Below are 12,294 nucleotides of genomic sequence, written 5' to 3' on the forward strand. Positions count from 1 at the left end.
TCTCGTCTACAGATGACCACAGTGAGGAAGGATGGCTTTGTGGTTATGACACTGGACTGTGGGCTCAGACCTGGATTCAGTCCTTGACTCTGTCACACACTCGCTGTGCAACGCTGGGCAAGTCACTTAATTTCACTGTGCCTCAGCTCCCCCAGCTGCAAAACAGGGATGATAGTATGCCCTCTACCACTCCACACCCTGTTGTACAGCCACATTCATGAAGGTTTGTGGGGCCCCCAGATACTATGGTAAGGGGCTCTGCAGAAAGGCTTACAAATGCATAACACAGCTGTAGGACAGATAGAACCTAACCATGTCCCCATAACTGGGGGACTGTCCAAGGTTTCTTTCTGTGATCTAGCACCTAGACATGACAGGCTCTTGAGCCCTAACCAGCACTCACGATGGGCAGAGAAATCCACAGCCTGTTAAATTCTTCCTTCCAGAAGAGCCATTCCAAAAGCAGCCCTCCACGTTTGAGGTAGAGTTCTGCAAACCCAGGTAACTTAGGGGCACTGGTAGGAAAAAGGTTTCTCAACACACAGTCCCAGCCCGACTCTGAAATGCCAAGATTTTAGCACAGTTCAGAGGAGGAGCAAACATTTAAATGGATACAAAAAACCCATCCTCTCTTTCATTAGATGGAGTAAAATGTGAAAGGGTCAGAAAAAGTCAAAGTTCAGGGCACAAGATAGACACTAAATGTCAGGGGTTAGGAAGAAACTTCCCCTATAAGCAAGTCATTCCATTAACTTTTCCACTGCATGCATCCAATGACGTGAGCTGTAGCTCATGAAAGCCTATGCTCAAATAAATTTGTTAGTCTCTAAGGTTCCACAAGTCCTCCTCTTCTTCTTGCAGATACAGACTAACACAGCTGCTACTCTGAAACATTCCATTAACTGTTCATTATGGGGTTCCTTGTACTGTATTCTGAAGCATTTGGACCTGGCTGCCATCAGAGGCAGGATGCCGTTCATGATGGACTATGGGCCTGGTCCAGTCTGGCAATTCCTGTGTTCCTACTGTATCAGATCTTTGCAGCGTCTGGACTCCGGTGAAGAATTACCTAAAGCAATATTGGATCAGAGGCACTAACTGGGACAGATGTCAAGAGTACGCTCCATCTACATTTCAGGGGCACAGTTACACCCCGATTTCCAGTGCCAGGCCCGTTAAAGGTCTACGCATTGCTCTGGGATACACAGCTAGAAACCTGGCACCCTCTACCCAGAGACAGCCCTGGTTCCTGTTCTTTCTTGTCAGAAATCTAGAAGATGTTTTTAGTGTTGCCAGGTGACAGGTAAGATCAAAGTCCCTTTGGAGTCCCTCTAATCACTTCATTAAGAGGGTGGGGACAAAGCTGTGTTTGTGCAGTGGGGCAGGGGTGGGGGGACAAGGTGGGGAGAGAGAGATAGAAGCCAGTAATTGCGTGGTGTCATTTGGGGAATAAACCTCCACGCTGGTAGGAATAAGAGACCACTCTTAAAGCTGCCTGCGCACACCTGTAATTAAATTGCAGCCTTGGAGAACAGGGCACCAGGAGCCTCTGAAGAGAGACAATTACGGGAGCAGAGGAAACAGCCTAAAATGATTTGTTTTATCCTGAGCAAAGATGAAGGCGGCCGGATGCGGCCAGTTTTCAAAAGAGGAAAAAGCTCAGCACTCCTGGGGAAAAAATAACCTGGAGTCATCTGACTCACATTAAGTACAACAGGCCATTTCCACATCACGCTGAATACAAAACCAGGCTAGTATCCAGAGGGGCTTGTCAGTGTAAGAAGCTGGCAGCCAGGTCAACCTCAACCACACTCCCCGCCCCCGGCACAAAACATTTCTGAGGTCTCTGTAAAGTGCCAAGTGCTGGAGTGTGAATTCAGGAGGACATCCCCATCCCTACCTCTTGGTTTCTCTTTCCAAAAGAGAGACAGACAATGTAGAACTGACACAACAGAAAATAAATGGAAAAGTGATGGGGCCTGGCAGGAAAAAAAAGACAAGAGAAAAGAACATACTAGAGTGGAAAAATGAGGCAACTTGCTCTTTTTCTTCCCAGTATTCACTATTCTTAAAAATAACAGTTTCCTCCCATCCTCACCTTGTCCCACAATCCGAGAGTCACCACCCCAGAATGCTATCACTATGCAGGAGGTCAGGCAGCTCCTAAATGCAGACTGACCAGAAAGGGATGGTGGTGCCTTTCCCAACAACCTCTCCTCCCCTCAAAGCAAAATCCAATGCCTGTTCTTGGACTCGTATCTTCCAAGCACCATCCTTCAGCCTAGCTGCTCTGAAGCCTGTAGCACCATTGCGTGGTGCAAGAAATATAACCCACACTTTGAGAACGCCAGCAGACCGTACCAGACATGAATCACCACTTTCACAATGTCTTGGGCACTTGATGGCTTTGCAAGTGCAGTGGACTCAAATGTTTATCACCTTCTAGACTCCAAGACAACTGATGGTAAAATGCAGAGGGAAAGGAAAACCAGAGAAAACATTCAACATAAAATGACGTGTGACACAGGGGGAAGGGATAGCTCAGTTGTTTGAGCATTGGCCTGCTAAACCCAGGGTTGTCAGTTCAATCCTTGAAGGGGCCATTTAGGCATCTGGGGCAAAAATTGGGGATTGGTCCTGCTTTGAGCAGGGGATTGGACTAGATGACCTCCTGAGGTCCCTTCCAACTCTGATATTCTATGACAGCCAAGATCCAAAACAAGATTAGAGCTACTGATGCTTTGCACCAAACCAAGTTTCGGAACATTTCAGCAGATGCTGAGACCTTCTGGATAACTGAGAGGAAGAAACAGGAGTGAGACAAACACCCAGAAACTGTTCTGCTTCTCTATAATTTCTGCTTTTTATCTGCCCATTTGAAGCGATCATCTGCTCCTGAGATTTGTTCTCAATCTCCAAGTCATAAGATCCACCTGTGACATCACGAAGTAGAAAAAAATATGGATCAAGTCAGTCAGTCTTGGGAATTCAACAAGAGAACTAAGATGATGCGAGTCTAAAGAAGAATGTTTTTTCCCCCCTCAGTGTTCTCCATGATGCATTGTTTCTCATTCCCAATCAAGGCTTTGGCTGGTCCAAACACAAGATAAAAAGGGAATACCAAACTGAACAGAGGTTTCATGGCTGTTGTACAGATTCTTCCCCCCCAGCACCCCGGTTTAAAGAATCATTATTGTTTTGCACAACGGAGAGACTAATTCTTAGTAGTGCTGCCGCTGTGCTCCCTGAAAGACATCCACCATGGCGGAGTCACCTGGAACACCGTGACCACATGCACACCTCTTTTGGGTTTAGAACCTTCTGATTTACTGTGTGACCTCTTTATTCAAGACGTGTTCTGGGGACGTAAAGCATTTAGAGAAATGGCAGAGGAGCTGAAGTCCAAATGCTGGTGTCTGGGGGACATGACTGTGATGCAGATATGAGAACATTTTGGTCGTTCAGAGTTCAGATAAATGGGGTCCTATTGGAAGCACAGTAATGGATGGATAAAATTAAAAGACGAGAGGGAAAAGGACTTTAGGAGAGGTTTGCAAAGAGTTGCCATTTTATTGTTTATTATTTTTATTATGGTAGCATCAACAATATGCTCAATTGTTTTTTTCATTGTATATCTAGAGCAGTGGTTCTCAATCTAGTTACCATTGTGGGCCACATATGCAGCTCTCTATGTGTTACGTGGCATACATTCACACAATAAATATACTACCTGTATGGCCCTGAGGATGTCACATGTGACGCAGCTGTGTGCTGACTGGGTTGCAAATGGACCGCAAGCCGTGGGTTGAGAACCACTAGTCTAGGAGTACCTAGCACAACTGGGCCCTGATTCTTGACGGAGAGCGCTAGACGTTACTGCTGTCCATTTACTCGTTGGAACACACAATTCCTGCTCCCAAAATATTTACTAAACTATAAGTAAATTTATAATCTAAGATTATAATTTTGGGGTGGGATTTTCGAAAGAGCTAAAACAAAGCACAAGTCCCATGGGACTGAATGAGACTTGTGCTCCCAAACCTTCTAGGCATTTTTGAGAATCCCACTGTCGCTTTCTGAACTCAGTGGAACATTAACTCCACACTTCGCTTTGCTCTCACCGAACCCTGGAGTAGTAAATTCTGTAGTAACTCTAGTGTTCCCTATTTGGTTCTAAAACTTGTGCATCAAAGTCCTGAATATCCAACAGAGAAGGCTACTTCTGTCAGATTCAATTTGCTAGAATATGCAAAATACACTCATGGTTTGAGAATATCAAACATTCATTGTTGGAAAGGACTAAGAGACACAGACAAAAAAAAAAAAAATCTGAAGCTATCCTTAATTTGCACACTAAAATTCTAACATGCTATGTTTCACTGATACTTTTGTTTAATTGAAGAGCTGTGCAGAACGCTCATCTTGGATTCAAAAACTCCTATGTGCTGGATTAGTTCAAAGGCACATATTTGGGAGAATACTCTTGTTTTGGGGCCATAATGAGAAATTTGATAACTCCAAGAAATCCTTCTGATAATGTCTTTATCACCCCTTAACTGTGAACAAGCTCACTCTCAGCGATCTTTGTTCAGCACGGCCTGCTCTTTCTTTGTCTTCAGCTGTGTGAAACCCTTGTGCAATGCAATGCAACAAGTCCTAATGACCTTTAACCAACACGTGTAGGTTGTAACAACCCAAGGAATTCCCAGAATTGCGCCAGGTTTAGAAAGCGTATCGAGTTCTGATGCACAGACCTAGAACTCATGGTGTGTCTTTGGAGAAGAACTGAGCGGCCTGTATAATTTATCAGAGAACATTTCAATGTGGATCACGCCATCAATCTGCTTGACAGCATCTCCAACAGCTAATTCCATCCTGCGGCTGAATTTGTGCCAGGCAACAGGGCTGGGATACCTGTGGGCCAAGGCTGATGCAACACCTGCTTTTTTACCTATCGTGTTGGACGAGCCATCTGCAGCCAACGCAACCCAGGCTTTTGGGGGCAAAGAATTCATCAACGGTGCCGCGTGCCTTTCGACACGTCAACAGATGGCCTACATACAATGTCATCGGTTGATGCAAACAAGCTTGGTAAGATGAAGGGAAAATATCATTGGATGACACGGAGCATCGACTGTTGCTCTGCTGCAGAAAACGTTAACAATAAAGAACCCAACCGTAGAATTATCTAGGTCGATCACACTATAGCTCCACAGAAGAGAACGGACAGATCTCTCACTTACCAACCACCCACTGTTCATCTCCCTGTGGAGACAGGATGAAAAATGCCACTGGAGAGCTGTTCACCCCACAGCACCCTGGCCTATGTCTACTCACTCCCTTGGCCTAACAGGCAGAAGAGACTCTTCAAATAGAGAAAGGTGTTCAATTCCAGCACTGATCATTGCGATTTTCTGGCTCCACCTGCTTGCCTTAGAACATTGCAAAGCCAAAAGATGGAGCAAAGATTCTGTATTGTGGCTTTGGTGGGATAAGACAGGCATTCAAAGAGAACCTCCTCTGCCTTGCATGCATATGATGGATATAGAGCATACTCTGCTCTCAGGACAAATCTTCTGGTAGCATCATGATGCTGGTAAAAGGACTTGCCTGTTTTGCTTGAAATACCATGTGGAACTACTGTGCATTTGTCTCTATTGACTAGCTTCTCTTCTCCCGGCCATTCCTCCTGCATTTTTTGGATCAACTTTGAATTTCTGAGTGTGGTTCCAGCCCTTCTCTTGTATCTAACATTTGGCCCTGTTTGCCTTTTTGCAGAGCAGACAGTCCATCAACCAAACTGAGTGAAATCCCTCAATGGGCAAAACTCCAGATTTGCCTTTGACTAATTAAGTGATATTAAGGAAGCTGTAAATGCCACACAAAAATTGGCAGGCAAGCTGCTTCTAATGATTAGATTATTGCTTCATAGAGAGATACAGCTGCAGCCTTGCTATGAGAGCCCTTTTGTTAGAGGAGTCAGTCTTTTCAAGGTTGTCAATGCCAAAGAAAAGTTCAAAGATGTCACACCAAGGATACCAAAAAAAAAAGGGTACCAGTTTGCATCCCATTCTGCTCCCCACCCCTGCATCTCCAGCAGTGCCTGGGTGTGGGGCGGTCATGAGAGTGTGCTGTCTAGCAATCAGGAGAAGGATATGATTTGGGGTATAACATATCACTCCAAGGAGCGTTAGTATAACTGACCACTAAGTAGTCCATGTCAAAGTGCTCATCAGATGAACAAGCGTAGCCATGTCACTACTTAGAGGAGGGGAGACAGAGGAGAGATCAGCTGATCAATGTTCCGCAGCAATGGTGATGTACATGGGCACAGGCATTTTCATCACTGTCTCATCTAATTCTGAGAAGGCTTTCATGACACTGTGGGATAAAACACCTGAGCCCGGTCTGTGCCAATGCTTTCATCTCTGGTAACACAGGTACAGATGCAGCATTGCTGAGAAACAGGTACTAATTTTCCTAATGTAGACAAAGCCATATGGCCAGAACCACTGAGGTGCTGAACACCCACAGCTCACTTTGAAGTCAATGGGAGTGGAGGGAACTGAGCACACCCCCAGGTCTGGGCCCTTAGTGGGGAAGGAAAACGTAACAGACCGACTCACCATCCAACTGGCCAGAGTGCTAGGCACCTTACAGACCTGCAAGTCTGACCTCTACACTAAAAAGCTGGTCATCTAAAGAAGAGCTTTTAAACCTTTCTATCTAGCTAGCTACTTAGATAGCCCCACTGTAATACCTGGGTGCATCAAACTCATGAATGCATTTATCCTTACATCACCTCGGAGGGATTATCAACTTCATTTTTCTGATGGGGAACAGGGGCACAGAGAGATGATGTGACTTGACTTAGCAAGGTCATACAGGGAGTCTGCAGCACAGCTGGAACCCCAGCCCAGTGTCTTAACTACAAGGCCATACCTCTTCCCTTTCCCTGAAGCAACAATTAATGGCCACTGCCAAAGGCCCTGGAGATGTCACTTTGCTCAATGTGTTTTAGAACCATTAATTAAATTAAGCCTCATAAAGACCCCTGTGAGGCAGGTAACACAGACGAGTAGGCTGATCAGGTAAGTCCTATGTTCTTTATAACTCTTCATTTGTTACTTTATGTTCTATTCCTTATTTTAACATCCCCTTTCCTCCCCTCCCAGAAAAGAGACAATATTCAAACATCAGCCTTTAATGTTAAATGGAATCACTGTAATTGACTTAGAAGCTGGTGGTTCCCGAGATTTTTTGGTGCTTTTGTAACTGAAAAATGGCTTCAGAGAAGCAGAGAATTCCCAGTCCAGCTTGGCAATCAAGCAGCAGCACTCCCCATCCTGATTATCTCATGTACAGCCCCTCACACAGAGAAAATAACTGAATGGATCTGGAACAGCATTCAGACACAAAGGACCATGGGAACTACCAGACTGGATCAGATCTGAGGTCCATCTAGTTCAGTGTACTGTGTCAGACAGTGGCCAGCACCAGCTGCTTCAGAGGAAGGTGTATGAACCCCTCAACAGACAGATGGGGTGTAATCTGTCGTCCCCCCCCGCCCACAAAGGGTCTCATCCAGATCCCTAATAGAGATTGGCTTAAACCCTAAAATGTTAGGTATTTTCCCCTTCCAAAACTTTTTTTTTTTTTTTGGCTGCATTAATTACAACTCTAGCTATTCTTGTTAACCATATAAACATCCAATCTTTCTTTCAAGCTCGGTAAATTTGTGACCGCAATGACATCATGTGGCAAGGAGTTCCACTGTCGTTGAGAGAAGAGAGAAAACTGCCAACTCTTCCTACACAACTGCTAAATAAACGCTGCATTTCAACCTTCTAAGAAGATCCTAAGTGATTATTTTAATACAACATGCTATCTTCCAAATGAAGTCTTGCAAAGAACGGTACTGTTAAGGGGCTATTCAGTTTATACCCAACAGTTTATGAAGAGTACTATCAAGCATAAGAGACAGAGAAAACAAACGTGTGTATTCAGGATAGAAAGGGTGTGATACAGCGTTTCAGCATTTACAACAAAACAAACACCTGGCTGCCATGTTGTCAGTTTTTAGCTTTTCTACCTGGACTTTCTAAGGGTGATTAAGGAAGGATGTTTGAAAAAATGAAAAAAAAAACAAACTTGGTCTTTGTCCGTTTAATGACCTCCACCCCCGGCATTTTATTTCTCTATTTCTTTCTTTTTCTCTGGGCTGTTTGCTCTTTATTCTCCATGCAGGTGGTGAGAGATGGGGCTTCGGTTTGCAGACTATTAAAAAGATATCGGGTGTTTGGACACAATGTGTAATTACCATATGACAACCGACGCTTGCAGTATCGCATGATAAATGCTATGAAGAAGAAAGTCTGTTCCATGGCTGTGCTGCTATTATTTCAAGCCTGCATTTTACAAGTAATTAAAAAAAAAAAATCACAGGCCAAATTCTGATCTCAGTTACACCAGTGTAAATCCAGAGTAACTCTACAGAAATTAAGAGAGTTACTCTGGATTTACACTGATGTAACTGAGAGCAGAATTTGAACCTATATTCACTATTCTTTTCACTATAAATTCTAACATAGCCTCTCTCTCTCATACACACAGAGAGAAAGTTAATTAAAAAACAAGGCTCTGCACAGAACAACAATCGTTGTACAGGGCAACTCTGGTTACTTTGTGGAGTCTTTATTTTCCAGCTGCCCCAAGTTTGAAATCTGGAGTCTGAGCCGTGACCGGCCTGTGCAAAGCCTGCTCACTTTCCCTGACCTGCAATTATACAAATCCATGTACACATGAGCGTTCAAGTCACTCTTACGCCATTTGTTCTAATGCCTCCCCACTGCCTCATGCTACCTACTCTATCTTCAGCCTGTCTGTACTCTAATGGGGTAGGAGGCTTGGGGAGGAGGAATGCCACCTAAAGAGGCACATAACAACAGAAAAAGTAGCTGTAACAGAGTAGCAACATCACAGGAACAGAGAGAGGCATTGTCAGGGGCCGAGTAATCCTGTGACACACTGCTGTCAGTCATCACTTGGCTCCCTGCTGGGCCAGCAAGACATCAAAGCCCGCCCCATACCATCTTACATGCTCTTTATCGGCTAAGCAGGCTATTCTTCCCTAAATAAAGCCCTGTTAAATCCCTGGCTCACAAGGGCATTCCCGTCCTGTTGCCCATCTGCTGGCGAGGGTCAGCTGAAGCAGGAGGCAGAGCCCGGGCCTATCCCCGGTGGCTTCTCAAAGCAAGGACAATGCTGTCTCCAACTCTCGCGCCCCGCCGCCCCCCGCATCTCTTTCCCCTCCCCCCTTGCCTTTTCCAGGGTCTGTGCATGAGCTGGAGGTGTCACAGGCCTATAAACCATTATGCGGAGTAGTACTTTAAATGCATGGCAAACGGTTGCTAATATGAGTTTGCAGCAACCATTACACAGAAAGAGTCCAACAGACATTTATTAACGAAAAGAGACTTTCTTCCTTTTAAACACACAGCTACATTTTAGTGGCAAGCGATTACTGGGAGCAAGTCCTCTGCTCTGGCTACTGAGCAGGACCATGGCGCCCGTATTGCCTCATTTCCAAGAAGAAAGGCCTTCATTTGTGAGGGAGCAACTGGAAACACCAACTGTCTGATTTTCAGAGGTGCCGAGCACCCACAACATTGCAAGTTAATGAGTGCTATGGGGGCTCAGCACCGCTGAAAACCAAGCCCACCGTGTCTCAGGTTGGTCACACAAGAACCAAGACAGCCCATATTAGGCCCTGTCTACACACAAAAGTTGCACCAGTTTTACTGTACTGGTATGAATCCTCTAGTGTGGATGCAGCAGTCCTGGTGTAAAGGAGCTTACAGCTTATGCCTGTAAGGGAAGGGGAATAAGCTATTAAAGGCATAAAACCGTTGGGGGAAAAATCACTCCCCTAACCAACATAAATATAGCAGTACAAGAACTGTGTACAGACCAGGCCTTTGCAGACTTTCTTGGGAAGAACGGGCTTTGTGTGCGGCAGACAGCAGGGGTGGGAATGCATAAAGCACTGGATGAGCCAGAGCTGCCTGGGTCTGATCAAACACAAATTGCAGCCAGCTCTCTAAAAAGCAGAGGTGGCTGTTCCATCCTTCCCCAGTCTGGCAGACAAATTCAACCTTCACCAGCAAACCCAGGAGAGATTTCATCAGCCCAGTCTGCATTACAGAATGAGTCCACAACTAAACCCAGAGGTAACGCAACAGGTCTGTGCAACTCTGGATTTGCTGACAAACAACTATCGGTCTATTTATTAACAGTGAGTCATTTGGATTGATTCAAACCCGCTGAACGTTTGGAGCGTTTGAAGCCCTGGTTGTAGTTCAACCACTAAACCTTGTCTGCACCAGCATTTTCCTTAATTTCCTGCAGGTGCACGAGCACCAATGAGGCACTGCCTGTAGTCGGAACGGTGGGATTGCTAGGGTAATGGTAAAGAGGCAAACTCCGAAAGAAGAGGAACTGCAGAAGTGCAGATGCAGGGCACCTCTGGGGATCTAGGGATCTGGCCCAAGAACACTGTTAGTTGTAAATGACAAGTAACACTTTGCGACCATCAGATTTATAAAGTACTTTACAAACATTAATTAAGCCTCCCAACCGTCTCACCAGCATCATCCTCATTAGACTAGCTGTGATACGGAGAAGCAAAGGTCAACAGTTTCAAATCTGGGGGGTTAGATTCTCAGATGGTGTAAATGGGCATAATTCCCAAGGCTTCCAATGATGCTGGGCCTATTGACACCAGCTAGGCGCCTGGCCCTGGGTACCTAAAATCAGACACCCAAATTTGTATGAAACCATTTCAGCGGCCTGATTTTCAGAGCTGAATTCACTGGGTATTGTGACTCGGACAATCAGAGCGGTTGTTTATGTGCCTAATGTTGGAAATGTGAGCTTTGGTGACACGCCCAAGGCCGCATGGTAGCAGATAAGGGAAGAGAACATCTAGGAGTTCTGAATTCCATTCTTCTGCTTTGACGATGACGATGTGTTACTTACACTGCGGTAGTGCTGAGAGGCCAGTAATGCTAGGTGCTGTGCAAACATGTAGAATCACAGAATCATAGAATATCAGGGTTGGAAGGGACCTCAGGAGGTCACGGCCCCTGCCCAGAAGAGGTTACAGTCCAGGTTTAAGACGAGAGGTAGATCTGACAAACAGATGGGCGGAACGGAATGCAAGGTAACAATGCGACGAGAGTGATAAGCCACGGTCGCAGCACACCTACTGCCTACCCACCGTCAAGTGTTTTGTAGGTCTCGGCGGGTTCTGCGGAGAGATGTCAGGGAGGATAATGCCTTGCAGATGAAGTGAGCTCCTTGCATGCGTAAGGGACAGTGCATGGGGGAAAGCACCAACCCCACTTGCAGGGAAATCTGACAAATAGGCAATCAGCGTAGGCATCACCGGCAGAGCGCAGGTGGGAGTTTACATTTCTGTAGCACAGAAGAGAGGATAAATGGGACAAGAATACGCCATGAAAGGCCTTAAAAGTGAAGTCCAGTTGTTGGTGCTTGTTGCGGTGGAAAAAGGGGAGCCAGCGGAGGGCGCAAAGAGGGGGTGCTACGGTCTCAAAGCGAGCCAGGAAAACCCTTTCTGCAGCAGCAACTGCGGGAGAGGAGGCTGCATTTGCCGAGGCCAGAGAGGAGGAGGCTGCCGTGATATCGATGGTCACTAATGCAGCCTCACTGCTAATGAACAGGAGAGTCACTACTTAAAAAATTGAAAGTGAAAGCGTTCATCTCCTCACCACGCCTTCGATGCCAGTGCTTCCCCATCCAACGCGGAATACCAGCCATGAGAGACTACATTAAACTAGGTCGGGGAGAGGCTACAGCAGAATTGTTTCTGAGCGTGTGGGAAAATCGTGGCTCAGCTTCTGAATGCCCAGAGGGCCAGCCTGGGAAGGTGTATTGTGGAACGTAGTATTTGCACTGTATAAGACGTAACATGCAAAGCAAAGCAATTGCTCTAAGCACCCTGCTGACTTGGGGATACTCTTCAGGAATCAGTTCAAGTGAAAACAATTATCTCTTGCAAACATTTAGCGTGAAGGGCCATGTCCCAGAGAACATACCTCCGGGAGGGAGAAGGGGGTAGTGAGCCTCTGGGACAGTGTGGTTCTCAATCTGCGGCCCACAGGCTGTTTGCGGCCCAATCAGCAAAGAGCTGCGGCCCATGTGACATCCTCAGGGCCACACAGGTAGTATTGGATGGAGCCCACAATGGTAAATAAGTTGAGAACCATCGCTCTA

At 45.8% G+C, this 12,294-nt stretch overlaps 1 protein-coding gene across 2 annotated transcripts in view; it reads right to left on the reverse strand.

The window, feature by feature from the left end:
• Positions 1–12,294, reverse strand: part of DDX31 (DEAD-box helicase 31) — a 69,151-nt gene that overhangs the window by 4,310 nt on the left and 52,547 nt on the right. The gene's annotated exons all lie outside the window — the stretch shown is intronic.

The sequence above is a fragment of the Chelonia mydas genome, chromosome 16 (genome assembly GCF_015237465.2).
Source record: "Chelonia mydas isolate rCheMyd1 chromosome 16, rCheMyd1.pri.v2, whole genome shotgun sequence".
NCBI lineage: Eukaryota > Metazoa > Chordata > Testudines > Cheloniidae > Chelonia > Chelonia mydas.